The sequence below is a fragment of the Pyxicephalus adspersus genome, chromosome 10 (genome assembly GCF_032062135.1).
Source record: "Pyxicephalus adspersus chromosome 10, UCB_Pads_2.0, whole genome shotgun sequence".
Lineage (NCBI taxonomy): Eukaryota > Metazoa > Chordata > Amphibia > Anura > Pyxicephalidae > Pyxicephalus > Pyxicephalus adspersus.
In genome coordinates this window covers 8,679,874-8,704,083 of record NC_092867.1, presented here as the reverse complement: position 1 = coordinate 8,704,083, position 24,210 = coordinate 8,679,874, and the positions used below count along the sequence as shown (strand labels likewise).

General features: G+C 40.6%; 1 protein-coding gene across 1 annotated transcript in view; it reads left to right on the top strand.

The window, feature by feature from the left end:
• The first annotated feature begins 13,910 nt into the window (after window positions 1-13,910).
• The window catches only part of LOC140339909 (prominin-1-A-like), a 63,641-nt gene continuing 53,341 nt past the window's right edge, over window positions 13,911-24,210 (top strand). The window contains exon 1 of the mRNA XM_072424823.1: window positions 13,911-14,066. The gene's annotated coding sequence lies outside the window, so the exon portion shown is untranslated. The remainder of the gene's footprint in view (window positions 14,067-24,210) is intronic.

Here is a 24,210-nt window from a genome sequence, read left to right as displayed (position 1 = left end):
TTTGTATTCTTTACCCTATCTGGGGGGTTCATAATAATTATAAAAATATGTTTAGATTTGGACTTTAAAGAATATCTGCACTGATGTCATCTGCAACCCCCTGTAATGATGGAGACAGGTGTGCCAATGATCCTGATCGGGCACTTTTGCCTTTGCATGGGGATGCCTGTCATTGGATGATCCAAAGCACTTTCCTGCATGCCGGATATCCGGACTCAGAAATTGAGCCTATATTCTTCTAGTTCCAAAGTCAGAGTAGCTCCAATGAGTGAGAATGACTCTGACCTAAATTGTCTGACCACCACTAGTAAAGAGCATACATACACAATACGCCTGGTTTATTAAAGCTCTGGAGAGAATAAACTAATATGAGAGAACATTGGTGATCCAGCAAACCTGGAATGGATCTGTTCCAGTATTGAACACATTTGCTAACTAAGAGCAAATGATTATTAGGAAATCCAATCTACTTTTGCCATATCACCAAGGTTCTACCAAGATGATCCGTCTTCTCCAGTCTTGGAGAGCATTGATAAATCGGGTCCGAGGTGTGGTGGCTCATCCAAAAGAAACAAAAGTCACTTAAGGAGGGGGGTGACCCAAAATATGCCGACTACCCTCTCTTTTTATTATCCTTACACTTTTTAGGACACATAACAAATGGGTCCAAAAGCTGTGTGAAATGTTCAGGAAAGGAACCTTAGGATCTTCTTACATTAAAAAGATCCAATTATAAATCTGGGAAGGTTCTCATTCATCCAGGTCATTGTATATCTAGCAGTAGTTATTCACATTTATCTGGACTTTTTCTTGTAATACAGATGATTTGCAGCCTTATATAGAATTTATTTAGCGCCAACTTTAAATAGGGGTTGCAGATGGCAGACAGATACAGACAGTGACACGGGAGGAGGAGGGGAGGACCCTGCCCCGAAGAGCTTACAATCTAGGAGATTAAAAGCTTGGAGAACTCTGTTCTTCTAGGGACCATTTCTTGTGAATTGAGGGCGTAGCAAATATTGATTTCCTCAATCACCAGTAACCAGGACATGGAGAAAACAGATCCTCTTTCATCTACAAGAAATAATAACCACAAGATATAACCGCGAGAACAAAAACGGACGTTTATTGTGCCTGGCGTTGCACATTCTTTCATTACCAGGTGCACTTTCACTATTGTACTATATGTATATGAACAGAAATGAATACTATGTATTGATGTAGAACATCTGAGCAAGGGGTAGAATTGTAGAAGTGTTTAATGGTAATGGTCCCACCAACAAAGCCTGATCTGATCTGTTGATATGTCCTCCCACATGGAAGATTATGTGTCCTTTGGAGCCCATGTAATTATAAGGGTCCAATTTCAGCTACCAAAAACACAATAATATACTGTTTATAGGAATGTATACAGGAGCTGTAAAAGGAAGTCCTGGTGAATTATGAAATTGTTTGTGTGTATGAGTCCATTGACGAGTCACCTGTTATTATTATATAGTATTTGTATAGCGCCATCATATTATGCAGTGCTGTACAGAGTCCATAGTTGTGTCACTAACTGTCCCTCAAAGGAGCTCACAATCTAATGTCCCTACTATAGTCATATGTCATTAATGTAGTCTAGGTCAATTTAGGGGGAAACCAATGAACCTAACTGCACGTTTTTGGGATGTGGGAGGAAACCCACGCAGACACGGGGAGAACCTGCAAACTCCATGCAGATAGTGTCCTGGCTGGGATTTGAACCTAGGACCTAGCACTGCAAAGGCCAGAGTGCTAACCCCTGAGCCACCGTGCTGCCCACCTGTTATGGTGCGGTGGCCTTTGAGCAGAACCTCCGTCAGAAATAATAAACGTAATAGCAATAGTTAAAAAATAGCACAGTAACTGAAAAGAATATAGTGTAGCCATGAGTCAACAAGATTTTGGGAAAAGTCAGTAGGTTATGTATTGTGCTCACCAAACAAATACAGTCAGAAGAAGTAAGGTACACGCCGTGAACGTAGTGGACTTTTTCACTGGTTTTTATTCAAACGGTGTCTACTAATAAAGGTGATAACCCAACAAGAACAAAAGGAATTGTTTCCATTTCCAATATTTATCCAACAAAAATATAATGATATGTTCTGATATAAGCAAATACATGCTTGGCCTCAGAATATTCTATTGCCCCTTTGCAGAAATGACTTTTTGACCAGTCAAAATAGATTTTTTGACTGCCAACACATAAAGGTGTTCAAAAGTATTGAATTATAGGGGGTTGAATCCTGTCCCTTTGGAAGAAGTGTAATGGGGAAAATAACCTGGACCATATGGTAATCCTTTTCATAAATTAAAAGGCGAGTCCCCAAAAAGGGCAGGTTCATAGCAGATGTTCCAGATTATTATCGGGTTGAAAGGGGGGAACCTGCCGGATCCTTATATTAAATTTTGAAGGCATAATATGCTTGATGGATAACTTTACATCTAATTTCTCCCCAGGGCTCATTAATATTAGACTCATACACCTTGGACCAGGTGACCCCAACCCCCAGTCCACGGGCCACTAGTGGGCCGCGGCAGTCTAACAACTGGGCCACGAGAAAATTTGGTGTCCACAGTTCTGGCCGGTGCACTACCCAGTGGGGTCAGGCGAAGAGACCCCACTGGGGGGGGGGGGGGGGCACACTGGCCAGAGCCGCAGACCATGTCCCCTGTGTGGATCGTAGGCTCAGGATGGTGGGCAGGTTTTTTCTCTGGACAGCGGGCTTTGGCATCATGACGTCACTTTGGGGAAAGTTTCTTCCCCTTTGAGTGACACACAGCTCCCCGTGCATGCGCAGTCTGGAGTTAGTAAAATTAGGGGTCCATGACGTCCAAAAGATTGGGAACCTTGAACCATTCCCACTCTAAACATCCAGGGTGTCTATTGGAGAAAGATTTAAAAACAATGACCATATGAGTACAAACTTGGGAGTCGGAGATTGTTCAAGTGAGGAGCCATTTATATAGACAAGAAGATAATGGCCCGAAGATCCTGCCTAATGCAGGGCACAAACATGAGGGACTGGGCACAAACTCCTCCCAAGTCACTTATTTCATAATTATTTCTTTACAATAAAATTGTTCATTTTTAATCATTTAAAACCTTTAAACATGGTGGATGTGTGAAGGGTTCTCAGATTATCACATTACAAAAACATACAGTTAAGTTATTTGGCTTCGCCCCAAAATTGACCTTAGACTGTGTTTAAGACATATGACTTCGGTAGGGACATTTGATTGTGAGCTCCATGGAGGACAGCTAGTGACATGACTATGGACTTTGTACAGCACTGCGTAATATGTCAGCGCTATATAAATTATTATTTGGTGTCTTGATTTCATATAATTCCTGCAGACTTTGCTCTATGTACCTTGCTATATGCTTTAGGGAGACCTTGCTGACATGACATCACGATCATTTTTGGGAAATACAGAACAGGACAAATCTTGTAAGAAGCCTCTTCTGGAGATGTTTCGGCCATTATGTATTCTGCAGGAGCCGCCAGAAGATGCGTGACCTTACTCATTCATCTGCTGGAGAATAAGACTGGGGTAAGGGAAATATAGAATTTCTTTTTCTGCCAGCTAGCACACAATAGAAACCTGATAACTATTTACATACAGCAGAAAAAGCCACAAAACAGGAGGAAGTTTTCAGTTGCTTGGGATGTCGTTGCTTGGAGGAAGTTTAAACTGCTGTTTGCACTAAAGATTTCATTTTTATGTATTTAGAAATCAGAAGCAATGATTGTTAGTCAAATTCTAGCTGCGCTGGTTAATCTGGTGGTAACTAAGTGATCTATAAGAAAGACAAAACAAACACTTATTAATGGAAAAGCCATTATGGCATCTGTCAGCTGAAGGCGTGTGGCTGCAGCTGTCTTTCCTGGTATATGGATCTATATGTAAATATCATAAAAAAGCCGGATTAATTGTACCAAAACAAAAGTAGTACTAAAATACAGTAAGCAATGGCAAAAAATATATAAATCTGTAGATAACCTCCAATTGTTTTCTGCATCCAACCAGACGATTAGTGGGGGTTCCGGACTCAAACACTGCACCATAGCACCAGTCACTAATAAAATATCTAGAATCAGAGTCCTATATGGGATCTAGGAAAGTTTTGAAGCTTTCTAAATCTAAAGGTGTCTGCATTCGTTGCCCAATCATCTCCTTCTAATCAATATTGTAACTCACCAAGAGGACCTCAGTTGACCATTGGTCAATGGTTGGTCAATGGTAGTAACTAGGCAATTAAATAATATCTGGAAGATATGGATCATTTATTTGTTCATGCACCTATCAACCAGTGTATGTCCAGTATAACATCCCTAACAAATTTTGAGAGGGAAGGTCAATGAATGAAGCAGTATTTTTTGCAGTATTATTAGTATTAATAATAAACAGGATTTATATAGCGCCAACATATTACGCAGCACTGTGCCATACAGACAGTGATACAGGAGGAGAAGACCCTGCCCCGAAGAGCTTACAATCTAGTAGGTGGGGGATGCAATGCTTGTGGGTTAGTAGGTTCACCTCACAAACATTGGGTGAACATACTATCTCCATCCAGATAATTCCTTGGCTGAGATTAAACCTGGGACCCAGCAGTGCAAGATGAGAATGTGAGCCACTGTATCCTTCACTATCCAATGGTAGGCCAAAGCAAGTCCTTGACCAATCAGTAGTACTTTTATTGCTGCAGGTAAAAGTAAGATGAGAGACTGGCCTATACTATCTGGAAGGAACCATTGAATATTAAAGTGCAGGCAAAGCCATTCACACATATGTAATGAAAACTCAACACTAGGAGAAGTTATATAATATCCCTGTACTGGCCATAAAGAACACTTTCATTGAATCTAACAGCGCTCCTGCATGTTTTCCCCTATTGGGTAACCCGTTCCCGGCTCTTCTCTATGTGCTCCGTCCAGCAGCCATGGGCTTGATGGCATCAAATGCAATGCAGGAGCTCTACTCCTGCACTGGAAGTAAGAATGCCAAGGGACTGTTCTTCACCAGCAGAATCAGAATATAAGTGATTTGTACTGTTCTAAATAAAAGTGACCTTTGAAGTGTGGGTGGAGTAGCTTTTATTTTTTTTTTCCAGGTGTTGGGCTTTAAGTGGGGAATGTAGAAATTTACCTATAGCGGAACATCAAAATGACAGAACTAATACATGAGCAAAAGTGCTGGTACGGCCTGCAGGATATCAAGCTTTCCTAGACTTATATGAAGCTTTATCTTGTTCTCCTTCCTTTTTTTGGTAATTATCTAGTTCAAGGAAAGTCTCCCCTCCCAATAACAGCCTCTAGTCATTTTTGTTGGTTCTGGATGACTGACCATACACTGGAAAGAAAAGAAAAAAACAAAACGTAGTTCACGTCCAAGAAAAGGAAGCAAAAAAACAGCTCAGAAGGCTGATTAATAATCAACAATTACAAGCACAGAGAGTCTGATCGGGAAACATCCAAAAAGTTTAATCTTTGCCAGACGGCTGAGCTGACCCGAATATGACCCCAAAAGGAAAAATAGAACCCTTATGTTTCCTGGTAGATATCAGACACGTTCTCCTCTGATGGAATATAAAGAAGAAAGCAAACATGGGAATGCTCTACATTGCCTTCACAATTACATTTTTACATGTTATGAGGGCTGAATGTTTGATGGAGTCTGATTCACATAACACGTGAACATCTAGTCTTGTCACCTTGCCTCGTGATTTGGGAGAAGCTGACTGTAGTTGGGCATTGTTTGTAGATTTAATTGTTTCAATTAAATTAAATTGCTCCAGTTTACTTTCACAGCCAGGACCGGAAAATAATGGCCAGGCTGAAGAAGTTCCACCAGCCTGCATGCCATTGCCATGATCGGCACCCATGCTTATCACATGACTTGGGACCCCACCAATCAGATCCTGAGTATTAGTCCAAGACCTGTGTGGTTTCAAAACTAGGGGTGCACATGGAAGGCTAGGGTACCAGCGGTGGCCAAGGAACCTTTCAATGAGCAGAACCCTAAGACTATGGGAATTTCCTCCCCTGTCTGGCCTTCTCTCTCGATGTTACAGCACAGGAAAAGCTTTCCCTATTACTCACATTACTGGAGGTTATGGGGAACTGTAGGGACCTAATAAAATCCATTGTCCAGATTTATTTCTTAATAAAATAACAAAATGCAGTGTGAGCAGGACTGGTCTAGTAAATGATGATCTTGCCATGAAGGTCTTAATCAGAAACTTCCTGGGTGACAACCGTCTCCCAACTGAACCTCAGTTTTGTCACCCCATCACATGTGACCCGGTTGAAGCCTACAAGTGGCTGTCACATATTACACAGGAATGGTTTGTTGTCATGATCAGGAAGCCAGCCCAGAGCAATGATGTACAGCCAACGCCGGGGCAAGTAGACAGGAGGTGGTCAGCAGCACTGAGATGCAATGCAACACTTTCCGATGGGACACAACAGCAACATAAAGTGATTTTAACATTTTCCTGCATTATTAAATAAATGGTCACTGAAAAATCCTTTTAATAAAATATTTTTGTATAAACAGACATTGGTCAAAATTAGAGACCGATCATAAAATTAAAGAAAAGTGATTGGTCAACTCAGTCACATGTTTGAACCAATGTCAGAGTTGCAGGATCATTCATGTGTTTTCTAATGTCTGTAGGGATCCCATGGCCAAGGACCATCTCTCAAATTCTTCCAGTAAGCACAGGGTTAATCCCAATAATGCCAATAAGCATGTGAGAAACACTACATAGAAAAACAACATTTCCTTCTGTTTCTGCTGATAACCTTTCAGAGTTTAGGTATTAGCATGCAAATAGAAATGTGCTCAGATCAGGGCATTAGACAAAATGTTATCAGCTTGCAGGAGTTGGTGGAACTGGTAAAACTGCATCTATGGCCTCCTTCTGCCTAGAATCTTCGCTTTTTGGGGTGATAGCAAGCCCGTGACTGTACAAAGATCAACTGAGCCAGTAGTAGCCTGTAAAAAAAAAAAAACTTCATTTTTTGCAATGATCAGCACTCCAGGAATATGACGTTCCTTTGTGTTTTGGGTGTAGCACCCCTGCTGTGTGACATGGTTTGATCCACTGGCCCATACATCACTAGGGGACACAGGAACTGGTGGGTGCAACCATATTGCTCAGCAGGGGGTGCAGCTTTAGATGCCAATAAATCAACATCACAGCCTGGAAACTAGTAAAATTTAGCCATGGCGCCATGTTGTAATTCACACACATCTGAATATATTATACAGCCACCTCTATTCACAGGGGCAGTTTTGCAGCTCTGTTTGCGTATTGGATTTTACATGAGCATCTTCCCTCTACTCCTATCCCAAACTTCAATCTCCTGGGATTCCTATTGGGATGACAAATATTATTTTATTAAAGAAATAAAATAGAATGAATGATATTCTATTATTACAGCCTGGAATTTGCCTTTAAGTGTATATGGACTTTAATGGCTATGCTCCAAATTCTTCCATCAGGAACCAGCCATGAACACTTTACTAGTGACCCTTCATATTGGGTTTGCAAGACGTAAAAATAATAATAAAAAAAAACATTTGTTCAGCAGCAGACTAAAACTGTAAATAAAACAAAAAATATATAATAAAAATGTTAAATTATTAGCCCCATAGCTAGCAACATTTACAGGTATAATATAATCTCCTATTCAGCGGGGATATTCAGGGTGGGGTGCAGAAGATGTACCCACAGAGAATATTTGTTTTCAGGGCAAGCTTAGATACTTGATCCTGGTGGATTTAGAACATAATTGGACCTAAATGAGGGTTTGTTATGAGGGTATTGTGGAATGCAATGATAAATGCTGGAATTTACCTGAGAATTTATAAACTTCACAAAATGCTGTATCAGCAGTATGAATCCATGAAATAACAAAACAAATGTCAATTTGTGTAGGTACTTTGTTATGGAAATACAGGGACAGGGAGTACTGGAAGAGGTGGTTTCTTCTTCAAAATTCTCTATAACATCAATCTGTAATTTGTATAAAAACAATAATGAATGGATAAAATGTATCATGGTCATCTCCCCAGGTGTAATATCCAAATATTTGGTGTTCTATGGATCAGGTTATAGTGACACCAAGGACCCTTATGCAGGAGTCCCTGGCCAAGGTGACAATGCAGCAGAATTGGGGTTCATTAGTGTTGGGATTTAGGAAAGTGTTCAGGAAGACTCAGGTTTAATGTTTTAGGGGTGTTAGGGTTGGGTGGGGGAGTGCTAGGAAGATAGGTATGAAAGGAGAAGGGTGTCAATGTATGGGCAAATCCCTGGGCCATTTAAATCATTAGCTCACTTTAGGAGATCAGGTTAGGTGTTAAGGTTGGGTGGGAGTTAGGTGTTAAATGGACCACTATGGGTTAGGGTTGGGGGTGATCAGTTTAAAGATTACATATTAGGTATGGGAGAGGTGGATGTTTAAGGATCAATTTACGGGTCAGGATAAGTGGTAGGGTTGGGGTGGTAAGTGTTATGGGATCCCTTTAATGGTTACATATTAGGGTTGGGAGGGGCTAGGTGTTAAGGAATCACTATAGGGGTCAGCATAAGGTTGGGGTGATAAGTGTTATTCTGTTTAGAGGTTACATATTAGGTTTGGGAGAAGTATGTGTTAGGGGTTCACTATAGGGGCCAGGGTAAGTGTTAAGGTGCGTACACACTTCCAATTTTTATCGTTCAAAACGAACGACGAACGATCGATTGGGCAAAAATCGTTCGCAAAAAAAGTAACCAACGATGCCGACGAACGACCGGACCGGCGGATCGGATTGGACGACGATCGTTGAACATCGTTCGTGTGTACGATCGTTCGTTGATCGTCCATGGTCTGAGCATGCGTAATGAACGAACGTTCGTTCACTTTCCTGTCGTGCAGTCCAGCTGAATGTAACAACTACTAGATATTAGGGAGGGTAGGTAAGTACTATTAGTTAGGTTTAGGGGTATAAAGAGGAGTTAAAGAAGCCATAAATGTCTACAAAGATCTTCCCATAACATTATATCTTCTGAACTGAAATACAGATTTTGAATGCACTGACCTTTTAACAGGTTGCAGCGAGCAATCGGTTCAGACATCTAATAAAGCATTGATGAATTTGTCCTGGTTTATCATTAACGTTTTTATCAGCTTAATTGCTAATTAAGTTTTACAATGAACATTGTGCTCTTTGTGCATTAACACCCTGTGAAGGTCAACTTTGCACCATTTTCACCTCTGGCGTGTTGAATCAAGCCATAAATCTTTAGCTCAGCATACTTATCGCATATGTCAATTGCACTGAAAAAGTTTAAAAGAATCTGGAAACTTAGATTAGTTTTATTATTTTAATACATCAGTATTTTATGTCAGCATGTTTTTTTTATATATATACTCAAAGCACCTGTTCAATTCACGTTGAGCATGGTCAACTATAATGATGTCAATTTAAGGAAGCGAGGAGGTAGACAGGGGTGGAGCTTCTGTTGTGCAGGGGTGGGGTTTCTGATAAAAAGGCGGGGCTCCCAGCATCACAACTATACACTCGCTGTGTCCCCCCATCATAACAAGCGCCACCCCTTGTCTACTTCCAATTTTTTGTAGGTAGACAGGAGATGAATGACAGTAGTATTGTTGACTACCAAGCATGGTGGGTCATTGGGCAGATCTCTGTATCTGGCCATCCTAGGTAAGGGATCAAGTTTAATTTTTGGATTCATCTTGAGAGTCAAATGTATAGTTTTACTCTTGTGCTGGCTAGCATGTAAGATTTATGTTTGCTTCAGTTTCGCTTATACTTTTTCTCACTCCAAAAAACCCTGACGAAGGACTGCAAACTCCCGAAAAGTGTTGGAATATCAGGACTACTTACCTGATAATATTACCAAAAAGAAAGCTTACACTGTATTTTTCCCAGAGTATAGCACTTCGATCCCAATATCTAAATTCTGAGTTTGGCCTCCTGTGAGTCCAGGAAACCTTGAGGAACCTTAGGCATCAGAACTGCCCACCCAAATCCTAAAATACATTGACACCACTCCTATAAGAAAAGCCTGAAGGTGCCAACACCAAATTGTCTTTTTTTAAAAATGAAGCAGACAGGGCTGACGCAACAATTTCCAGGTCAAACAGGAAATCAGGAGAATGCTATATTAATAAAATATGCGAAAAGTGCCTATATTGCAATGGTGCTAAATATAATTTTTAGACACCAAAAGAAATTATTGCGGAGGACATCAATAGCTTCCCAGACTCTAAGGTTAAATTCTGTAGCTGTTATCGCTGTAGACCGAGCAATTCGTCACCTTCCCCTGTTCGGTAAACAATAGGGAGCTGTATAATCAATACTCAGCTGACGCGGTGAGTCTGTAAGCCGCGCAGCCGACGCCAAGCTCAGCCAATAAAAAAGGAGCGAGAGAGATAAGGTATATCAAGAGCCAAAGGATAATGCCGGCGATTCATACAGACCGGAGCAAATAAAAGCACAGGGATTACAGAATGGTTCAATTTCTGGAGTTGTATATTCTGTAGCTTCAGAGGCATATATATTAAAAGGTATATGGGTGGCTCCAGGTCCGCCATTAGAAGTTTCTGGGCCCCATACTAGGTGCATTTTCTCGGCCCTCCTCCCCATGTCTGGGTGTTCCAGCAAAGCTCATTTGGCCTGGTACAGAAGTACCCCTTGTTCCTCCACTGATGGGGGCACCGTGGCTCTTCTGCCTCCAGGCGGTGGCACTGGGGAGAAATCGCCCTTCAAAGACAGAACTTATTGGTTCTCCTTGCTGACCCTCAGTACAATACTGTAAAAAATAACCGGGGAAAGGTGGGTATAGTCCCAGGGGAGGAGATTGTCACCCCTGGAAGTGTAACTTTTCCAAGATGTTGATCCTGAGAATAATCTACAAATCAGAATTGGCAGAAAGATTGCTAAGTTTTTACACTTTTTTGCTTTTCTGAGAAGTTTCACTAAAGTGACTTTTCAGCTTTTCAATGAATCTGAATGGAAATCAGCAGTCAACCAATCATAAGCAATTGAAGTTTGCGCTTTCATTCAACGTGGACAGATTGGAAGTCCACGGTTACCACCTGCAATTCTTGGACATTTGTTAAACAAAAGCCACTCTATTTCCATTGATAATAATTTGTGGGAACATGCAAACAATAAAAACAAAATCTATTTTATAGAATTAGAACTGCACATGGGCATTGGGCAGCAATGCTGGAATAAATGTCACACGGCGCTTGGCGAGCATTAATTCCATGCCCAAACGGATATAAAGAAATCAATGCGAACAAGCCATGTCTATCAATGATCAATCACATCCGATCAGAATTCCAATCACTTTTCATTTAAATAATATGTTTGGGAGTGCAGAACATTGTACCTGTGTGTGTAGTGTTTTGGGTCTCCTGACCAATTGATCAATGTTCAGAGTATCAGTCAGTCCAGTGCACTGCTAGCACATGTGTGTATTAGGCCCCAATATCCAAAAGTACAATTGTGTGTCTCACAAACTTCCTGAGATGCAATGAATCTTAATGAAAGGATTTCAGCCGCAGTGCAGAGTAGCATGCGGTGTCTATGCAGTCTTTCCTGCGCCACTCAGGATTCTGGGTTTAAACTCCTTTGAAGAAACAGGACCTGATTTATTAGAGCTCTCCAAGGCTGGAGAGGATACACTTTAATCAGTGAAGCCAGTTGATCCAGCAAACCTGGAATGGATCTGGTCCAGATTGATTGAAAACATTTGCTAGCAAATGACTATGGAGAATTCCTTTCCATGTTTGCTGGATCACCCAGCTTCACTGATTAAAGTGTATCCTCTCCAGCCTTGGAGAGCTTTATAAAATCAGGCCCATTGTCTGCATGGAGGGTGTATATTTCCCCAGGTCTGCACGGGTTAAACCCTCCAACCTAAAAAAAACTTCTTAACATCCTGGCAGGTTATTTGATGTCACATGGCATGGGAACGGCTGTTTGCACTCCATAAATTGCTGCATAATGTCATTGCTATAAAATACCAGGAAGAAGCAATAGGTGTATAACATATATATATAGTTATAAAAAGCAATGCGTGACTTTTACTTTACTACCAAGCAAACAAGTCCAGAGAGTTAGAACGTATACAAGACACAAACTTATTTTAATTGTAAACTATTTTCCAGGAGCTCAGGGTATAGGAACTTGAGCTGGGGATATTATCAGAATTTTTAAATATAATTTTTGAATATACCACACTCTTTACAGAATCAAAATTCAATACAATGATAGTGTTGATCTGATCAGATATCCGATCCATCTTCCCATATTCAAAGGCAAAATGCACATCTTACCATGCAAGATTGCAATGCTGGGCTTTCTGTGCATTGCCTTGTTTTCAACGGCACCCCAATCCACATGTGCACCATAGTCTGGCTTTATTGCATCCTAATTTCTAGATATAATCCACAATACATTGTAGATATATTCCAAAAACATGCAGTTAGGTTAACTGGTTTCCCCAAAAATTTGCTTTAGACTGCATTAATGACATATTACTATGGTAGGGACATTAGATTGTGAGCTCCTATAAGGGACAGCTAGTCACATGACTATGGACTTTGTACAGCGCTGCGTAATATGTTGGCACTATATAAATACTGTATTAAATTAATATTAAAATGGATTTTAAAAAATACAGGTGTGCTGAAACCTGACAAATAGCCAACAGTGCACATTGACTCCCTACAACAGTGTAATCTGGGTTGTGGGTATCTCTGCAAGCTGCAGCCTAGTTAGGCCGCTCACATGTATTTGTCTGATCTCTTTGGACTTATTTACAACTTCACAGTGTTAAAGCAGAAGGAAACTCATTAGTGTGGGTGAGCTTTTGTTATAATTTCTGATTATGGGGCACACTTACCTTTTTCTTAAGCTACGTACACACTTCCAATTATTATCGTTGGTAAACGAATATTTGTCTGCTGGCGACTCCTCTGGGTCCACCAGGATCATCTTCGGTCGCTGATGATGTAACTCCTGCACATGCATTTAGGTGCTGAGAATGGACCTGGGGTCCATAGTGCAGTCTGCAGTGTGACCAAAGAACAAAAGCCACCAGCAACATTGAAAAAGTTTTTTTTTTTTTGGCAAAATATACTTTGTGAATTTCCTTTGCCAAAACCTCTATCTAAGCTGCACATTTCACTGAAAGATTATCCAAAAACTGCCATTTCAGATCTGGTTCTAAAATATACAGCTTGCTTGGTTGGGGGTTCTGATCCTCTGTCTGCTAAATTTAAATAATTGAAAAGTGCATTGTTTCTTTGAATTTGTATTCTGCTCCAAATGCAGGAAAACAAAGCCCAGACTCTTACTGCACTTCTGCCTTTAATGCATGGGGCTGAAACTTGTAGTTCCACAATAATGCTTACTCCAGTTTCCTCCCCCATGCTGTTAGGTTAATTGGCTTCACCGCAACAGACTGTGTTAATGACATATGACTATGGTATGGACATTATATTGTGAGCGCCTTGAAGAGACAGCTAGTGACATGACTATGAACTTTGTACAGCGCTGCGTAATATGTTGGTGCCATGTAAATACAATTTAATAATATTAATGCAGCAAATTCACACCAGGGACAGGGTGTTCTCAGCATCTTCACCCTACCATGGCTGGAATTTATGGAAATGATGATACAAAACAAACCTCAAGTAAGCCAAATTGCAAATAAACTAGCAGCCTTGGGTCATGCTGATTTGTACAATTGCAGTAGGGATTGCCAAATCCCTGCGCCTACTAGTGGCTGCAGCTTGAATTGCAGAGGCTGTGTCATATTCCTTGTAAACCTATCTAGCAGGATTTCTGTGGGTGAGCTGGGGGTTGTTCCAGTCACAAAGGAACTGCTGATAATAAGAGCACACAACACTTTCTGCACAACAAAGTCACAATATACTGAGTGTGATTATCTCTGATCAGGGAGCGTTGGTTCTAAGCTCTCATTGACTTCCTATGCCAAGCAGCTGACCACAGTGAGTACTTCTCTTCTTTAAATCTTTGTGCATTGCATGCTGTCCTTGCATGACTTTCCCTTCTGATTATTATTAAATGATCTGGCTCTGCTATCCAGGGATAGTCCCGGCTGCTAAGGATTTGTTCCTGGAATAAATGGATAAAGGGGAAGCGGGCTAGAATACAGGAGAGCTGGGGGGCTCAATAGAACCCAGAAAACTTAATATATGCCATTGCATGTTGAAACACAGCCCTAGCCACAGATCAACTTCTGTCCAGTTTTAAACTTTGCAACTGATTCTGGAATATTTTATATCAGAACCACCCTACGTTCTGTTTTTATGGATTTTTACTATCAAGACGCCCGTTTCAGGCATTGGAACTTGCGTGTTTGTCCAATATTTGCACAAAGGTTGTATGGCGACCAGATCCAATGTGCATGGACAGCCACCATCTAGCATCCATGGGCACCTTTTTTAGCATTTTAGAAACGGCTTGACACCTATGAGAAAATGTAACTACAATGGCATATTGGGGTGTGCATTAATTTATTACTAATGGACCCCAACGTGCATAGATGCGTCTGACCCTTTAACCCATCACAACGCATTAACGGTAAATGCGTATGTTGGGGGGGGAAAAAAAGAAAAATACATTCTTGTGGGAACACTTGATGACTTGTGGGGGGGAAAAAAAGAAAAATACATTCTTGTGGGAACACTTGATGACTTGTTGGGGTAGATGAGCAGAGGTAATTGAATCAAAAAACATGCAGTAAATGGGAATGGTAACTAAACTAATGTATTGCCACCTGGCATGGAAACTTGGGCAGGACTTGGGACCAATAGGGGTGATATTGGGAGCAATAATTAATTTATGATTGTAATCAATTCCCATCAGTTTTTACCCCAAAGGAGCTTACAATCTACACCTCTTTTCACAACCAAACAAGGACATGCTCACAAGAGGCAATGTGGGAGAAAGCCAAGGAACCTGACAGATTACTTGTCTTTTACAGTGAATATTGCAATGCATAGAGAAAACCTACATGAGAATATAAAACCCACAAGTCCCACACTACCATAGAAATGCCACACGGGTATACAAATGCCACACAAGTCATGTTGCTCATAATAGTCTGCCTGAAGAGCTAAATTCCCTCGGGATATTCCATTGTTAGTCCCTGCAAATCTGTATTCCTGGAAGTGTCCCTGTGAGAAGTCATTATCTGTAGAAAAAACTCTTTCCCTCAATTCACAGGTTTTATTGTTAGAATTTCAGGGACCCTTAATATTTTTAATTCTGTGGACTTGGATATATTTTCTGCCACGGGTAAATACACCAAATTTTACATTTGGCACATAATCCCCCAGGAAAAAAATGAAAATAAAAAATGCAATCCTGTAAGAGCATCAAAGCAATCTGGAACTCTACCTATAGATTTGTTCCACAATCGTATGTACAATATATATATACATTCTATTGTTTTTTTTTTTTTTATTTTGTTATTGTTTTATTTATTTTACCTGTGAGTTGCATGAGCCACTGGACAGACATTGGGTAAAATGTGTGAAAAGGGGAATGCGGTTTAAATCTTGTGTGCTGTAATTCTTCTGGGCTGACCAGACAACTGGCTTGAGATCCTTGTGCAGAATAAGCTACTTCACCTTTCACTGCCCAGTTAGCTGTTGGGATGGGGACCTGAAAAAGAAACTGAATATTTGGTCCCCTTCCATGTTAGACAATGTAGTGCTAGGTAGCAGAGCTGTGTACATCTCAGGACTAGAGGGAGAGAAAACAAATCATTAGTGGGTACAGTGGTTCCTTTATATGGATCTGATCTGTGTTGTTTAGCTGTTTGCTTGGAGTGCAGCTTTGGGTTTCAATCCAGTTTAAGGCTTGGGATTCTCTGGATACATTTGGGGTATTTGCATTGTATGTAACAGCTGAGATATCACTTTTTGGTTTTTAGGTGTATTGTTTGATTTCTGGACATTTTGTTTTTCTATATAATCTCCCATCCTTCTATTTAGCCTGCTATTAAAAAAAAAGAGGCTTGTGAATTTTTTTACCTGTCCATGTTGTATTGATCTGTTTGTCCCTTATATTATTTTTCTGCTTTGTGTGTTGTGCTATTTCGTTATATTGCAGCACATGTGGCCTCTCCCATTACTTTGTATTATATTGTAATTCATATGGTTGTCAGCTGGGTATTAAACTGCTAGGAATTTCCTTTTTCTGATTGTGCTATGACACAGTCTACTTCTGGCACAATCACGTCTGGTTTTTGTTAGCCAATATTTTGTGCTGCACCATATTGTCATATAATTCTGATATCAGTACATAGGTTAAAGTGGAAATAAAATTAAAGTTTAAAAAATGCTTTGTTTGCTTCCAGATTTTTTGGCCACATTGATGGACCAGGCCAGATTGGTGTAACTCCTGTGCCTGGGAGTTCATTCATTCTGGCTGCCAAGAAGAGCATCAGATGGGCAGGCATTGCCTTCTTCATTTGGTCGTCTTCTGGGTTTCCTGTTACCTGGCCACTATAATTAACCAGGCTTGTTCATGTGCCTGGGATTTCATTCATTTTTGGCAGCCAAAAAAAAGATGGTGCCGTTTAGGTGGGGAGGGTATCGCCATCCTCATCCAATCTTCTTCTGGGTTCCAGATCTTTGGCCACCTTGATCAACCAGGCCAGATTGATGTAAATCCTGTGCATGTGCCTGGGAGTTCATTCATTCTTGGCAGCCAAGAAGAGGACCAACTAAGAATGGTAGTGCCAAGTGAGGAAAGCATCGCTATCCTCATCCAGTCCTCTTCGTTGTTCCAGATCTTTGACCACTTTGATCAACCAGGCTGGAATATTGTAACATCTGTGAATGTGCCTGGGATTTCATTCATTCTTGGAAGCCAAGAAGAGGACCAGGTAAGGATGGGGGTGCTCTCCAAATGAGGAGGACATTGCCATCCTCACCTGGTCCTCTGTGGGGTTCCAGATCTTTGGCCACCTTGATCAACCAGCCCGGAATGATGAGAGCCAAGAGGTTGATGGGGATGCTATCTAGGTGGGGAGGGTATCGCTATCTTCACCCAGTCTTTTTCTGGGTTCCAGATCTTTGGCCACCTTGATGGACCAGGTCAGGATGGAGTACCTCCTGTGCATGTGTCCGGGAGTTCATTCATTCTTGGTAGCCAACAAGAGGACCAGGTGAAGATGGTAGTGCCTTCCAGGTGATGAAACTCTTGTGCATGTGCAAGGGATTTTATTCATTCCTAAAAGCCAAAATGAGGATGGGGATGCCATCCAGGTGGGGAGGGTATCTCCATCTTTACCCAGTCTTCTGCAGGGTTCCAGATCTGTGGCCACATTGATGGATCAGGTCAGGATGACGTAACTCCTGTGCATGTGCCTGGGAGTTCATTCATTCCTGGCAGCCAACATGAGGACCAGGAAAGGATGGGGGTACACTCAGGTGAAGAAGGGATCACCATTCTTATTCAGGCCTATTACTGGTTCCAAATCTTTGGCCATTTTGATTGGCCAAGCTTCTGCACATGTGCACAGAAGGTAATTCATTCTTCACAGTCAGCGGTATTCTGGCATCGTACGCTTACCTGCACATGTGAAAAGATATCGAACAGGCAGGTTAATGTATTTTATTTCAGAACAGACATCAGCCACATTATTGTGGTGTGTAGTGTAGTGTGTGTACAGACATTGTTAGTTCTCATGTCACTGGAACAATCATAAAAGATCATTTCCAGGGTCTATAATTTGACGTCTGTACAATACCATTGTCTATGCATTGATTATTAATATTATTATTATTATTATTATTATTGATAAACAGTATTTATATAGCGCCAACATATTAGGCATCGCAGTACAATAAATAGGGGTTGTAAATGACAGACAGTGACACAGGAGGAGGAGAAGACCCTGCTCCGAGGAGCTTACAATCTAAGAGGTAGGGAAGAGCAGCATACGAAGGGGGAGGGGAAAAGTATTGGTTGTTCAGTAATTACTCCTTTCCAGTTAGTCCTTAGGAGGGGATTTGCATGTTAAAGCAACAGAAACTACTTATCTTAACACTCCGATTATGGGCTTGGTCCCTACACATTCATATGCAGACCCCTGCACGCCCCCAAGCAAACCGCAGGCTAAGATGGTTTTCCACCATTACCATAAATCCGCGACCAGGGTCTAGATAATGACACGCCCGGCCCCTTCCCTATTTTATGGACCATAAAGTAATGGATATGGAAAAATGTTTGGTTAAAGATGAATATAAAGTTGTTTTCTTTGTGCTTGCAAGACAAATGTGCAATAAAAAGACTTTGTCATATTTCTTATACTGAGGTGTATATATGTACCCAAAAAGAGGGACCACTGATGGGTTTGGATCTAAAAGAAGGACAGTCCTTCCAAATTATGGAAAATTCCCTACAAAAAACCAAATTAGGGATAGTTGGAAGGTAAGAAGAGGAATATTTTCTTTAAATTAGAGAAAATTGGGAGGCATAAGGAGGGACAGTTCTTCCAAATCAGAGATAGCAGTAAGTATGAAAGAGGGACAGCACCTCTTCATACCACCCAACTATCCCCAATATGGAACCACTGCCCCACTTTATGCCAAACGACTGTCTCTGATTTAGAGGGACAGCCGCATAAAGTGGGGCACTCTTTCCATATTGGGGATAGTTTGGAGCTACGAAGGACGGTCCCTCCAAATCAGGAACAGATGGGAGGTATGAAGAGGGACAGTCGCTTTAAATCAAGGACAGTTGCTTGGTAGGAAGAAGGACAGTCCCTCCAAATTAGGGGCAGTTGGGGGTAAGAAGACAAACAGTCTCTCCAAGTCAGGGGCGGTTGGGAGGTTTGAAGAGGAACAGTCCCTCCAAATCAGGGGCAGTTGGGGGGTATAAAGAGAAACAGTCCCTCCAAATCAAGGACAGCAGGGGGTATGAAGAGGGACAGTCCTTCCAAATAGCGGACACTTGGGAGGTATAAAGAGGAACAGTCCCTTCAAATCAAGGACAGTTGGTTGGTAGGAAGAAGGACAGTCCCTCCAAATCATAGACAGCAGGGGGTATGAAGAGGGATAGTCCCTCCAAATCAGGGGCAGGGGCAGGGGCAAAAAGTTCTTACCCTTCATGCAAGTACTGTTCCATACAGACAGTGGTGCCATGTACTGACCTGGACTTTTCCACATTTCCACCTTTTACATTTCCTATTCCAATCTACTAAATGCAAAAAATAAATGGCGGAACTAAATATGCAGAAATGTTATATTTCCTCCCCATATGGATAGCATTATGTCTTATATGTGTTTAATAATTGTAATAATCCTGATTATTATCCTGATCCAGTGAGTTGGTAACTTCTTGTGAGGTTCCTACATTTTTAAAAAACCTCAAGCTTCAGGAGCTTTAATTGGAAGATGCTGAACCCATTGACCTTGTATTGCCGATCACTTATCAATGGCGTGTGAGTCCCGGGAAGGGCTTTGTACCTTTTATATAAATTGGATGGGTACAGATCCCGGCCCACCTCTGATCCCTGGAATTGCTCCATGTTGCACTGTAATTGTTTGGAATGTACGTTGGCTCGGAGCCTCCATACAAATATTTCCCATGGGCCGTGTGGATTTTGGAAGAAAACTGCATTTTCCATGTGCTAAGTGGAACAAGCCAATGTATTTGTGTTAACGACTAACAAGCAATTAGAATTTATTTCAAACAGCAATGAAATTTAGATCCAATTACATTTTTTATTTTTTTTAAGAATAATGTGAACTTTAATTATAGTTACTCATTTAAATTGTACCTGTGTTGTGCATATGTGGGGCAATTAAATGGGATTATTTTATTGCCCAATCCCCCATCCTGCATCCTCTCATTTGTTCCCCAAGCAATCTTTTTGCTGCTGGGAGCACAAAGAAATAACTGGTACTTAGGAGTATGGAAGATCATGTGACTTGTCATGTGACAGCAGGAAGACTTTGAGATTGGAGGCAGGGAGACAATTCTTAGCTGTGTGTGAGCTCTGATTGGCTGCAGGGCTTCTTCTTCTCAATCCTGACAGCAAGGAATTGAAAAAAAGTTCATATAACCTTTCCCCTATAGAATACCAACTATGCCAAATCAAGTGAAAAAAATAGGGAAGTATATTGTTTATGGAACTCAATAGCTCAAGCTGCAATAAACAGCCTCTGTCCTCCTCATTGAAACCGATTGCATTTTTAAAAAATGCTTTTCATTGCAATGGGAGCAATATTGCAAAGCAAAGGCCAACTCTGGGATTCACCCCCTTCCCCATTTATTTTAGTTGGGGTTCTCTATAGATTTTCCCCTAGGGGTGAGTAGTTCTCAGTGATACAGAAAGAAGGACTGATGTGCCATGGCGCCCTCCCCACAGTGATGGATCCCTAATGCCCTACATTCACAGTAATGCCCTCACACCTCTAGGTTGTAATTAAATTTAAAAGACTGAGGACATCTAGTGGCAGAAAGGAATTACTACATGGGACAGTTCTGAAAAGGCAGTGAGAGTTGCAGCTTGAGCTGTATTATTTTATTTGCTATATCATGACTGTAAGCTCAGTTGTTTTTGTCTTTGTTGTAATGAGCCTACCTAAGCATGCAACTGCATTGTCCGGGTGTTTTTGTATTATTACATTACATTGTATAGGTATGAATTGTTCATGTATTATCACCCACCATGGGCTGCGTTGTACATCACCATTGATTATGATGGTGCTATAAAGATATTAATAATTATATCAGTAATTATTTTTATATATACCCCATGTATCTATAATTTATATCTGTACTTGACAATAATCTGGCATTGAAAATCCACATATGCTTCTTAGCGCCAATTCAGATTCCTCCCTTAAAATCGTCCCTGGAAAATAACGCTGGGATAGTCTGTTTGCCGTACTTTGCACATCGCTTTCACAAACAATTCCTTTTATTACTTATGTTGGCTCGTTGTCGGTTTGTACTTTTGTCTATCCGCCATAATGTTAATTTGTAACCCAGCCAGCTTAGTGCAGCGAAGCGCATAACGTTAACCTCTTCCTTTCTGGTTCGGAAAAAGAAAGGATGGGCATCAGTTCCACACAAGGGATCCACGCAAGCTGGAAAACATCTATGTAAGTGAAAAGGAAAAAGTTCTTGTTACTGGCTCCAGGGAGGATTTTCCAGATAATACAAAGTTATAGGGCTTGATTTAATAAAGCTCTCCCAGGCTGGAGAAGATACACTTTCATGAGTAAAGCTGGGTGATCCAGCAAACCTGGAATGGATCTGATCAGGATTGAAAACATTTGCTAACAAATAGCAATTGACTTTGAAGAAATCCATTCCAGGTTTGCTGAATCACCCAGCTTTACTGATGAATGTGTATCCTCCCCAGCCTTGGAGAGCTTTAATAAATCCGGTCTATAGAATCTGGCTTTGTATGACCACGTTGAGGCTGAGCGCACATAGGCAATTTTATTTTTTTAGACCATTTCACAATCATACTATTTTTACTTATACCCTTGAATGTAATTTTTTTTCCCAGAAAATATGCAAAAACAAGAAGTCACAGGTTTGCTTCCCTCTTCCTGTTCTTCATGGTTTTAGTATGTAAATAAAGGTTTTACTCCTGACAAATATTATTTTCTATAGTTTGAATAGGACAATGCATCCTAGATCACATGACCATGATACTAATGTAAAAAAGAAGACAAAGTTTTTTAATAGCCGTGTTTATTACATGCACAATATTTATATAGCCCCAACATAATATGCAGCGCTGTACATTAAAAAGGGAATGCAAATGACAGACAGACACAGACAGCAACATAGAAAGAGGAGAGAACCCTGCCCCGAAGAGCTTACAATCTAGGAGGTGGGGGAAGTATTCCTTTTTCAATAGATGTGATTGGGCACGTGGATAAAAATCGGTGTCGGTGTCAGTGACTGTTCATCCTAACATCCAATCAAATCTATTGCAGTGCTCAACCCAGAAATTTTTTTAAGCTGGGTGGGAAGAAATTGTAGGTGGGTGGCAGCCCCTGTATTGTGACCAAACTCTTTAGTAACCACCCAAAAACAGCCGCGTGGGTGCTGAAACCTCCCGGGTGGTGCGCCCAGCTAAAAGGGCCTGGGGAGAACCTTGTATTGCCTTATGAGGGACTAAGTGCTTTTCTGAACTGATAGGAGGAAAGTGTTTGACGGTTTGGGATTGGCTGCAATAAAGTGCTAACATTCTATTATGCTGACATTATCTGTGATATGTGTGTATAGATAACACTCGGTCAGATAATACATTGGCGCTACTGTTTAGGAAATGAAACTGAGAATCTGATTGGTTGTTCAAGTCAAATCTGGTTAGTTTTGGAACTAAGTTCATAGACATTAGATTGTGAGCTCCTTTGAGGGACAGCTAGTGACATGACTATGGACTTTGTACAGCGCTGCGTAATATGTTTGTATAGTAATAATAATAAAATAAAAACACAAAAAGTGTCCAGGAGGTGGAGGTGGGGGAGTAATGCAAAATCTATTTTTTGTTGTGTAAAACCTTAGATCAGTGCTGAGAATACACTTATACTGAATATAAAAGTCTACACATCCCTGCTAATATGCCAGGGTTTGGTGAATAAATCATTTCAATTGTCCCATGTGATCTATAATTTGTACAATTCAATTGAAATACAAACAAAACTGTTAGGGAAAAATATAAAAAGTATAAAATAAGCTGGTTGCATATTTGTGTACACCCTTAACCTAATACTATTTGAAGCAGCTTTTGATTTTCATTCCAGCATTCACATTTCTTGGATCGGAGTCTTTCAGCATGGCACTTGGCGATATTTGCCCACTCTTCCTTACAAAATGTAATGCAAATCTTTCAGATTGTGAGGGCATCTTTTGTACACAGCACTCTTCAGGTCACCCCACTGGGCCATTCCAAACCTTTATTTTCCTCTTGTAAAGCCATTCTTTTGTTGGTTTGGACGTATGCTTTGTGCAATGTGAAAGGTAAAGCCTGAAGTATTTGCTCCAAACGTTACTCATATTTGGAACTGTTCATAAATCCCTCCACCTAGACTAAAGCACCCCAAAGAATAATACTGCCACCACCATGCTTTATGGATGGTGTTCTTTCTGTGATGTCTGGACTAAAGGGTAGGTTTGCAGGATGGAAGCCTTCTCATACAAAGAAAAACATCCTGGTCCAGGTAAAATATGCAAAAAGTCTCCAAAAAGCAGTTTGGAAAATGTTATATGGGACCAAGGTTGAACTTTTTGGCCACAATTCCAAAAATTACATTTGATACAAATACATCACCAAAAGAATACCATTTTATCCACTTCTATCAGTACCACTGCTGGCGATTGTGCCCAGCTGTTATAATAGCTGGCAGAAAATGTTTTCCTCAACATGGGGTCTCCGTACCCTACAAATGATAGAAACATAAATAAATAAATATAATATATATAAATATAATAAATATATGAAATGTCATTGTTATGTTTTTGTATAGACTTCCATAACAAACGTCAATAGTCATTTCTATTGAGTACAGCAGCCTGGAATAAAGTCACGTATCAATGCCTGGACGCTTTTCTGTTTGGTGACTTCTCATCTTCCTATCAGTAAACACAGATGTTGTCCTTCTGTCAACTGAGAAAGTTGATTTCTTGCCAGGCAGAGTCTCGTTGCTGATAACCAGTATAAAATAGTATACAAATCAGGACAAATTGGTAAAATGCGTCTCCCTAGCATTATCTAGGTAGGGCCGGGGTTCCCTCATTGTTCAGAGCTGTGGATTCTGTAATTGCAGCTTGAATAAAGACAACTAATGCAGCAACCACATACACGGACTGTTAGGCTGCAATATATTATATCTATGTCCTTGGGTTTAGATACATTTTATTTTCTCTGTGTAATGATCCAAACGAATAAATGCTTATCTTATCGGTATGTCTGAAAAGTGGAACTGATTTCATGGAAATATAGCCAAAGTTTCCTTGGCTGATACCCAAATGTCACACCAGTGGGATTGATTCTGCCAATGTGCTAGCTTATAAAAGTAAAACTTTCATTTGGAATAGTTCTGGATAGAGTGGAGAAGGAATAGAATCCTTGTCAGTTTTTTTTTT